Source organism: Lissotriton helveticus, chromosome 5_1, assembly GCF_964261635.1.
Source record: "Lissotriton helveticus chromosome 5_1, aLisHel1.1, whole genome shotgun sequence".
NCBI lineage: Eukaryota > Metazoa > Chordata > Amphibia > Caudata > Salamandridae > Lissotriton > Lissotriton helveticus.
The window spans coordinates 63,020,445-63,027,944 of NC_136065.1; positions in this window are offsets into that span (position 1 = coordinate 63,020,445).

Genomic DNA, 7,500 nt, shown 5'->3' on the forward strand with positions numbered 1-7,500 from the left:
GTCCTGCAATCCAGCTGAGGTTCCGGGTGCTGGGGTCCATCGGGGCCTGCAGAGGCTCTCCCTGGCCTGGGGGTAGGGTTTGGAAGCTAAGCCCCAAGCCCGCCATGAGCAGGACGCCGTTTAGGCCCCGGTCGAGCGGGCGAGTGGATTTGTGGAGCCCTGGCCCCAGCCAAGCAGGTTCAGAGCCTCCCCGTGCCAGACTGACGCACCTGAGGGCCCACCGGAGGTCATGCCCGGGCCCCGGCAGCGCATGGGCAGCATATCCCCAGAGCTGGTTACCTGGCAGACTGGGACCTGCTGGCACCCTGGCCCTGCCGAGCCCCAGTTCTCTCCCAGGGCTCGACAAATCGACGACCAGATGGCCGAACTTCCCTGGAAGTCCCGATGAGGTGCCATTCGCCTCCCAGATCCCAGCGAGGGCTCCAGGAGGTCGGGTACTTTCACGCTTTGGGTCCCCTCTGTCACCTCGCGTGCAGAGTTTACAAGAAAGGAGGGTAATTTCCCTCCGGATTACTAGGGACAGGGTACGCCCAGACACCCCTCCAAGGCTGGTGGTTCTCTGCCATGGGGACCAGATAGGCTATGCCTGGGTAACACCTCCCTAGGCCACCCGGGGCTTCCTTCCGCCAGGCCGACGGCATGTCAAATTGCCCAGGACGGGCTCCATGGCTCTTGGGCAGTCGTCCCCTGGGCGCCCGGGGCTCCATCCACCCCGGCGGCATGGAAAAGTGGCCAGGACGGGCTCCATGCGTCCCGGGCATTCGTCCCCCGGGCGTCCGGGGCTCCATCCAGGCTGACGGTATGGCAGAGTGCCCGGGTCGGGCTCCATGGTTTTCACGGTGGTCCTCCCCTGGGTGTCTGGGGGCTCCAGGCCGAAGGCATGGAAAAGTGCCCAGGACGGGCTCCATGCGTCCCGGGCATTCGTCCCCCAGGCGTCCGGGGCTCAATCCAGGCTGACGGTATAGCAGAGTGCCCGGGTCGGGCTCCATGGTTTTCACGGTGGTCCTCCCCTGGGTGTCTGGGGGCTCCAGGCCGAAGGCATGGAAAAGTGCCCAGGACGGGCTCCATGCGTCCCGGGCATTCGTCCCGGGACGGGGACGGGGACAGGGACAGGGTCGGGAGAGTCCAGGCGGCTTCACTTCCGTGTCCAGCCATCTGATCGCCCAGATTCCCTCGGCCATCTGGTCGCCCGGATCCCCTCGGGCATCTGGTCGCCCGCAACGCTTTCCTATAAGGGCGACCAGATGGCCGAACTTCCCTGGAAGTCCCGATGAGGTGCCATTCGCCGCCCGGATCCCAGCGAGGGCTCCAGGAGGTCGGGTACATTCGCGCCTTGGGTCCCCTCTGTCACCTCGCGTGCACAGATTACAAGAAAAGGGGGTAATTTTCCTCCGGATTACTAGGGAGAAGGGTACGCCCGGACACCCCTCCGAGGCTGGCGGTTCTCTGCCATGGGGACCAGATGGGCTATGCCTGGGCAACACCTCCCTAGGCCACCCGGGGCTTCCTTCCTCCAGGCCAACCGCATGTCAAATTGCCCAGGACGGGCTCCATGGCTCCTGGGCAGTCGTCACCCGGGCGTCCGGGGCTCCGTCCAGGCTGATGGCATGGAAAAGTGCCCAGGACAGGCTCCATGCGTCCCGGGCATTCATCCCCCGGGCGTCCGGGGCTCCATCCAGGCTGACGGCATGGCAGAGTGCCCGGGTCGTGATCCATGGTTTCCAGGGATGTCCTCCCCTGGGTGTCTGGGGGCTCCAGGCCGAATGCATGGAAAAGTGCCCAGGACGGGCTCCATGCGTCCCGGGCATTCGTCCCCTGGGCGTCCGGGGCTCCATCTAGGCTGACGGTATGGCAGAGTGCCCGGGTCGGGCTCCATGGTTTTCACGGTGGCCCTCCCCTGGGTGTCTGGGGGCTCCAGGCCGAAGGCACGGAAAAGTGCCCAGGACGGGCTCCATGCGTCCCGGTCACTCGTACCCCGGACGTCCGGGGCTCCATCCAGGCTGACGGCATGGCAGCGTGCCCGGGTCGGGCTCCATGGGTCCCGGGCAGCCCTCCCCCGGGCGTCCGGGGCTCCCACCTCCAGGCAGACGGCATGTCAAAGTGCCCAGGACGGGCTCCATGAGTCTGGGACAGTCCTCCCCCGGGCGTCTGGGACACCCGTCTCCATGAGGCCAACGGCATAGGCAAAGTACCCAGGACGGGCTCCATGGGTCCCGGGCAGACCTCTCCCCGGGCATCCGGGGCTCCCACCTCCAGGCCGACGGAATGTCAAAGTACCCAGGACGGGCTCCATGGGTCCCGGGCAGCTTCCCCCGGGCGTCCGGGGCACCCACCTCCAGGCCGACGGCATGTCAAAGTACCCAGGACGGGCTCCACGGGTCCCGGGCATTCCTCCCCCCAGGTCGTCCGGGCCCTAGAGCTCCGGTGGTCCAACCTGCGCCTGAGGCCCAGCCGGGGTCCAAGAGCCCTGCCTTGCGTGGGCAGGAAGTCAGGAACCCCACCGCGAAGGCTTGGGATGGATGGGGAGCTGGGAGTCCTTTCGATCCCGGCCATCTGGTCGCCCGCGATGCTTTCCAATGGGGCGACCAGATGGCTGGGCTTCCCTGGAAGTCCCGATGAGGTGCCATTCGCCTCCCGGATCCCAGCTAGGGCTCCATGAGGTCGGGTTCTTTTACGCCTTGGGTCCCCTCTGTCACCTCGCGTGCACGGATTGCAAGAAAGGGGGGTAATTTCCCTCCGGATTACTAGGGGCAGGGTACGCCCGGACACCTCTCCAGGGCTGGTGGTTCTCTGCCCGGGGGACCAGATGAGATATGCCTGGGCAACACCTCCCCCGGGCGTCTGGGGGCTCCATTCTCCGGGCCAACGGCATGGCTCAATGCCCAGGACGGGCTCCACGTGTCCCGGACAGACCGCCCCTGGGCGTCCGGGGCACCCATCTCCAGGAGGCCAATGGGATGGCAAAGTACCCGGGAAGGGCTCCACGGGTCCCGGGCAGCCTTCCCCCGGGCGTCCGGGGCTCCCACCTCCAGGCCGACGGCATGTCACACTGCCCAGGACGGGCTCCATGGGCCCCGGACAGACCTCCCCCCGGGCGTCCGGGGCACCCATCTCCAGGAGGCCAACGGGATGGCAAAGTACCCGGGAAGGGCTCCACGGGTCCCGGGCAGCCTTCCCCCGGGCGTCCGGGGCTCCCACCTCCAGGCCGACGGCATGTCACACTGCCCAGGACGGGCTCCATGGGCCCCGGACAGACCTCCCCCGGGCGTCCGGGGCACCCATCTCCAGGAGGCCAACGGGATGGCAGAGTAACCGGGAAGGGCTCCACGGGTCCCGGGCAGCCTTCCCCCGGGCGTCCGGGGCTCCCACCTCCAGGCCGACGGCATGTCACACTGCCCAGGACGGGCTCCATGGGCCCCGGACAGACCTCCCCCGGGCGTCCGGGGCACCCATCTCCAGGAGGCCAACGGGATGGCAGAGTAACCGGGAAGGGCTCCATGGGTCCCGGGCAGCCCTCCCCCGGGCGTCCGGGGCTCCCACCTCCAGGCCGACGGCATGTCACACTGCCCAGGACGGGCTCCATGGGCCCCGGACAGACCTCCCCCCGGGCGTCCGGGGCACCCATCTCCAGGAGGCCAACGGGATGGCAAAGTACCCGGGAAGGGCTCCACGGGTCCCGGGCAGCCTTCCCCCGGGCGTCCGGGGCTCCCACCTCCAGGCCGACGGCATGTCACACTGCCCAGGACGGGCTCCATGGGCCCCGGACAGACCTCCCCCGGGCGTCCGGGGCACCCATCTCCAGGAGGCCAACGGGATGGCAGAGTAACCGGGAAGGGCTCCACGGGTCCCGGGCAGCCTTCCCCCGGGCGTCCGGGGCTCCCACCTCCAGGCCGACGGCATGTCACACTGCCCAGGACGGGCTCCATGGGCCCCGGACAGACCTCCCCCGGGCGTCCGGGGCACCCATCTCCAGGAGGCCAACGGGATGGCAGAGTAACCGGGAAGGGCTCCATGGGTCCCGGGCAGCCCTCCCCCGGGCGTCCGGGGCTCCCACCTCCAGGCCGACGGCATGTCACACTGCCCAGGACGGGCTCCATGGGCCCCGGACAGACCTCCCCCGGGCGTCCGGGGCACCCATCTCCAGGAGGCCAACGGGATGGCAGAGTAACCAGGAAGGGCTCCATGGGTCCCGGGCAGCCCTCCCCCGGGCGTCCGGGGCTCCCACCTCCAGGACGAAGGCATGTCAAAGTGCCCAGGGCGGGCTCCACGGGCCCCGGGCAGCCCTCCCCCCGGGCGTTCGGGGCACACATCTCCAGGAGGCCAACGGCATTGGCAAAGTACCCGGGAAGGGCTCCACGGGTCCCGACCAGGCTTCCCACGGGCGTCCCGGGCACCCTCCTCCAGGCCGACGGCATGTCAAAGTGTCCAGGACGGGCTCCATGGGTCCCGGGCAGCCCGCTCCCGGGCGTCCGGGGCTCCCACCTCCAGGCCGACGGCATGTCAAAGAGCCCAGGACGGGATCCACGGGTACCGGGCAGTCCTCCCCCGGGCGTCCGGGGCTCCCATCTCCAGGCCAACGGCATGGCTCAATGCCCAGGACGGGCTCCATGGGTCCCGCGCAGGCCTCCCCCGGACGCGTCCGGGGCAACCATCTCCATGAGGCCAACGGCATTGGCAAAGTACCCGGGAAGGGCTCCACGGGTCCCGGGCAGGCCTCCCCCGGGCGTCCAGGGCACCCACCTCCAGGCCGACGGCATGTAAAAGTGCCCAGGACCAGTTCCACGGGTCCCGGGCAGTCCTCCCCCGGGCGTCCGGGGCTCCCTTCCCCGGGCCAAAGCATTCCAGAGTGCCCAGGACGGGCTCCACGGGTCCCGGGCGTCCAGGGCTCCCTTCCCCGGGCCAACGGCTTGTCAGAGTGCCCAGGACGGGCTACGGGCCCCGGGCGTCCGGGGCACCCTTCCCCGGGCCAGCGGCATGTCAGAGTGCCCAGGACGAGTTCCACGGGACCCGGACGTCCGGGGCTCCCTTCCCCGGGCCAACGGCATACAGGAGTGCCCAGGACGGGCTCCACAGGTCCCGGTCGTCTGGGGCTCCCTTCCCCGGGCCAACAGCTTGTCAGAGTGCCCAGGACGGGCTCCACGGGTCCCGGGCAGTCCTCCCCCGGGCCAACAGCAGGTCAGAGTGCCCAGGACGGGCTCCACGGGTCCCGGGCAGCTCCATGCCCAAACCCATTTGAAAACCCGCCGCAGCGAAGGGGTTATAGGCGGCCATCTATTCGAATGCACAAATGCATGCTGTGACATCGCATTCCTTTACAGCGAGATGCCTTGGCATCGCAAGTCAGTAGATCAACTTGATCTAGAGGACACACAAACTAAAGGCATAATACAATCTATTTTTCAAACTCCAACCTGCGCAACAGGAGGGAAAGTGTTGATATACTAGCCCCTTCAGTGCTAATGACGGCTCCTGCTCGTCACGATTCCAGTAGGGAAGGTGTTGGTACATTCCTTATGTTGGAGCGCCATCTAGAGCAAGTCCGGTAGATAATGTGTTTGCAATAGTAGCGCGCAATGCTTTCCAATGGGGCGACCAGATTGCCGGGCTGACATGGAAGGCCTGAGGTCCAGGGGAGGGTGGCCTCCCCATCCCGGGCGCTGTCCTTGGTCCTGCTGCGTGGCAGGGTGCCCGGGACGGGGTCCTGGAGGGCCCGGGAGGCTTCCCCCTGCGCCTCCGGGCTTGGGAGCCCAGGCTGGGCCCCGGGTCGGGTGCCACGGCCCTGGGCCCTGTCTCCCAGCCTGCCGCACTGCCAAGGGCCCGGAAAGGGGTTCCGGTGTGCCCGGGGAGCCTCCCCTTGCTTGGCTGGGTTCAGGAGCAGTGGCTAGGGCCCCTGAGGGCCCGGGGAGGGCGGCCTCCCCACCCCGGGCTCTGTCCTTGGTCCTGCTGCGTGGCAGGGTGCCCGGGATGGGGTCCGGAGGGACCGGGGAGGCGTCCCATGCACCTCCGGGCTTGGGAGCCCCGGCTGCGTCCAGGGGCCCGGCCGGGCCCCGGGTCGGTTTCTCCGGCCCTGGGCCCTGTCTCCCAGCCTGCCGCACTGCCAAGGGCCCGGGAAGGGGTTCCGATGTGCCCGGGGAGCCTCCCCTTGCTTGGCTGGGTTCAGGAGCAGTGGCTAGGGCCCCTGAGGGCCCGGGGAGGGCGGCCTCCCCACCCCGGGCTCTGTCCTTGGTCCTGCTGCGTGGCAGGGTGCCCGGGACGGGGTCCGGAGGGACCGGGGAGGCGTCCCATGCACCTCCGGGCTTGGGAGCCCCGGCTGCGTCCAGAGGCCCGGCCGGGCCCCGGGTCGGTTTCTCCGGCCCTGGGCCCTGTCTCCCAGCCTGCCGCACTGCCAAGGGCCCGGGAAGGGGTTCCGGTGTGCCCGGGGAGCCTCCCCTTGCTTGGCGGGGTTCAGGAGCAGTGGCTAGGGCCCCTGAGGGCCCGGGGAGGGTGGCCTCCCCACCCCGGGCTCTGTCCTTGGTCCTGCTGCATGGCAGGGTGCCCGGGACGGGGTCCGGAGGGACCGGGGAGGCGTCCCATGCACCTCCGGGCTTGGGAGCCCCGGCTGCGTCCAGGGGCCCGGCCGGGCCCCGGGTCGGTTTCTCCGGCCCTGGGCCCTGTCTCCCAGCGTGCCGCACTGCCAAGGGCCCGGGAAGGGGTTCCGATGTGCCCGGGGAGCCTCCCCTTGCTTGGCTGGGTTCAGGAGCAGTGGCTAGGGCCCCTGAGGGCCTGGGGAGGGCGGCCTCCCCACCCCGGGCTCTGTCCTTGGTCCTGCTGCGTGGCAGGGTGCCCGGGACGGGGTCCGGAGGGACCGGGGAGGCGTCCCATGCACCTCCGGGCTTGGGAGCCCCGGCTGCGTCCAGGGGCCCGGCCGGGCCCCGGGTTGGTTTCTCCGGCCCTGGGCCCTGTCTCCCAGCCTGCCGCACTGCCAAGGGCCCGGGAAGGGGTTCCGGTGTGCCCGGGGAGCCTCCCCTTGCTTGGCTGGGTTCAGGAGCAGTGGCTAGGGCCCCTGAGGGCCCGGGGAGGGCGGCCTCCCCACCCCGGGCTCTGTCCTTGGTCCTGCTGCGTGGCAGGGTGCCCGGGACGGGGTCCGGAGGGACCGGGGAGGCGTCCCATGCGCCTCCGGGCTTGGGAGCCCCGGCTGGGTCCAGGGGCCCGGGCGGGCCCCGGGTCGGGTGCTCAGGCCCTGGGCCCTGTCTCCCAGCCTGCCGCACTGCCAAGGGCCCGGAAAGGGGTTCCGATGTGCCCGGGGAGCCTCCCCTTGCTTGTCTGTGTTCAGGAGCTCCATCCGGGGCCCCTGAGGGCCCCGGGGAGGGTGGCCTCCCCACCCCGGGCTCCGTCCTGGGTCCTGCCGCGGGGCAGGGTGCCCGGGACGGGGTCCGGCGGGCCCGGGGAGGCTTCCCCTGTGCCTCCGGGCCTGGGAGCCCCGGCTGGGTCCAGGGGCCCGGTCGGGGCCCCGGGTCGGGC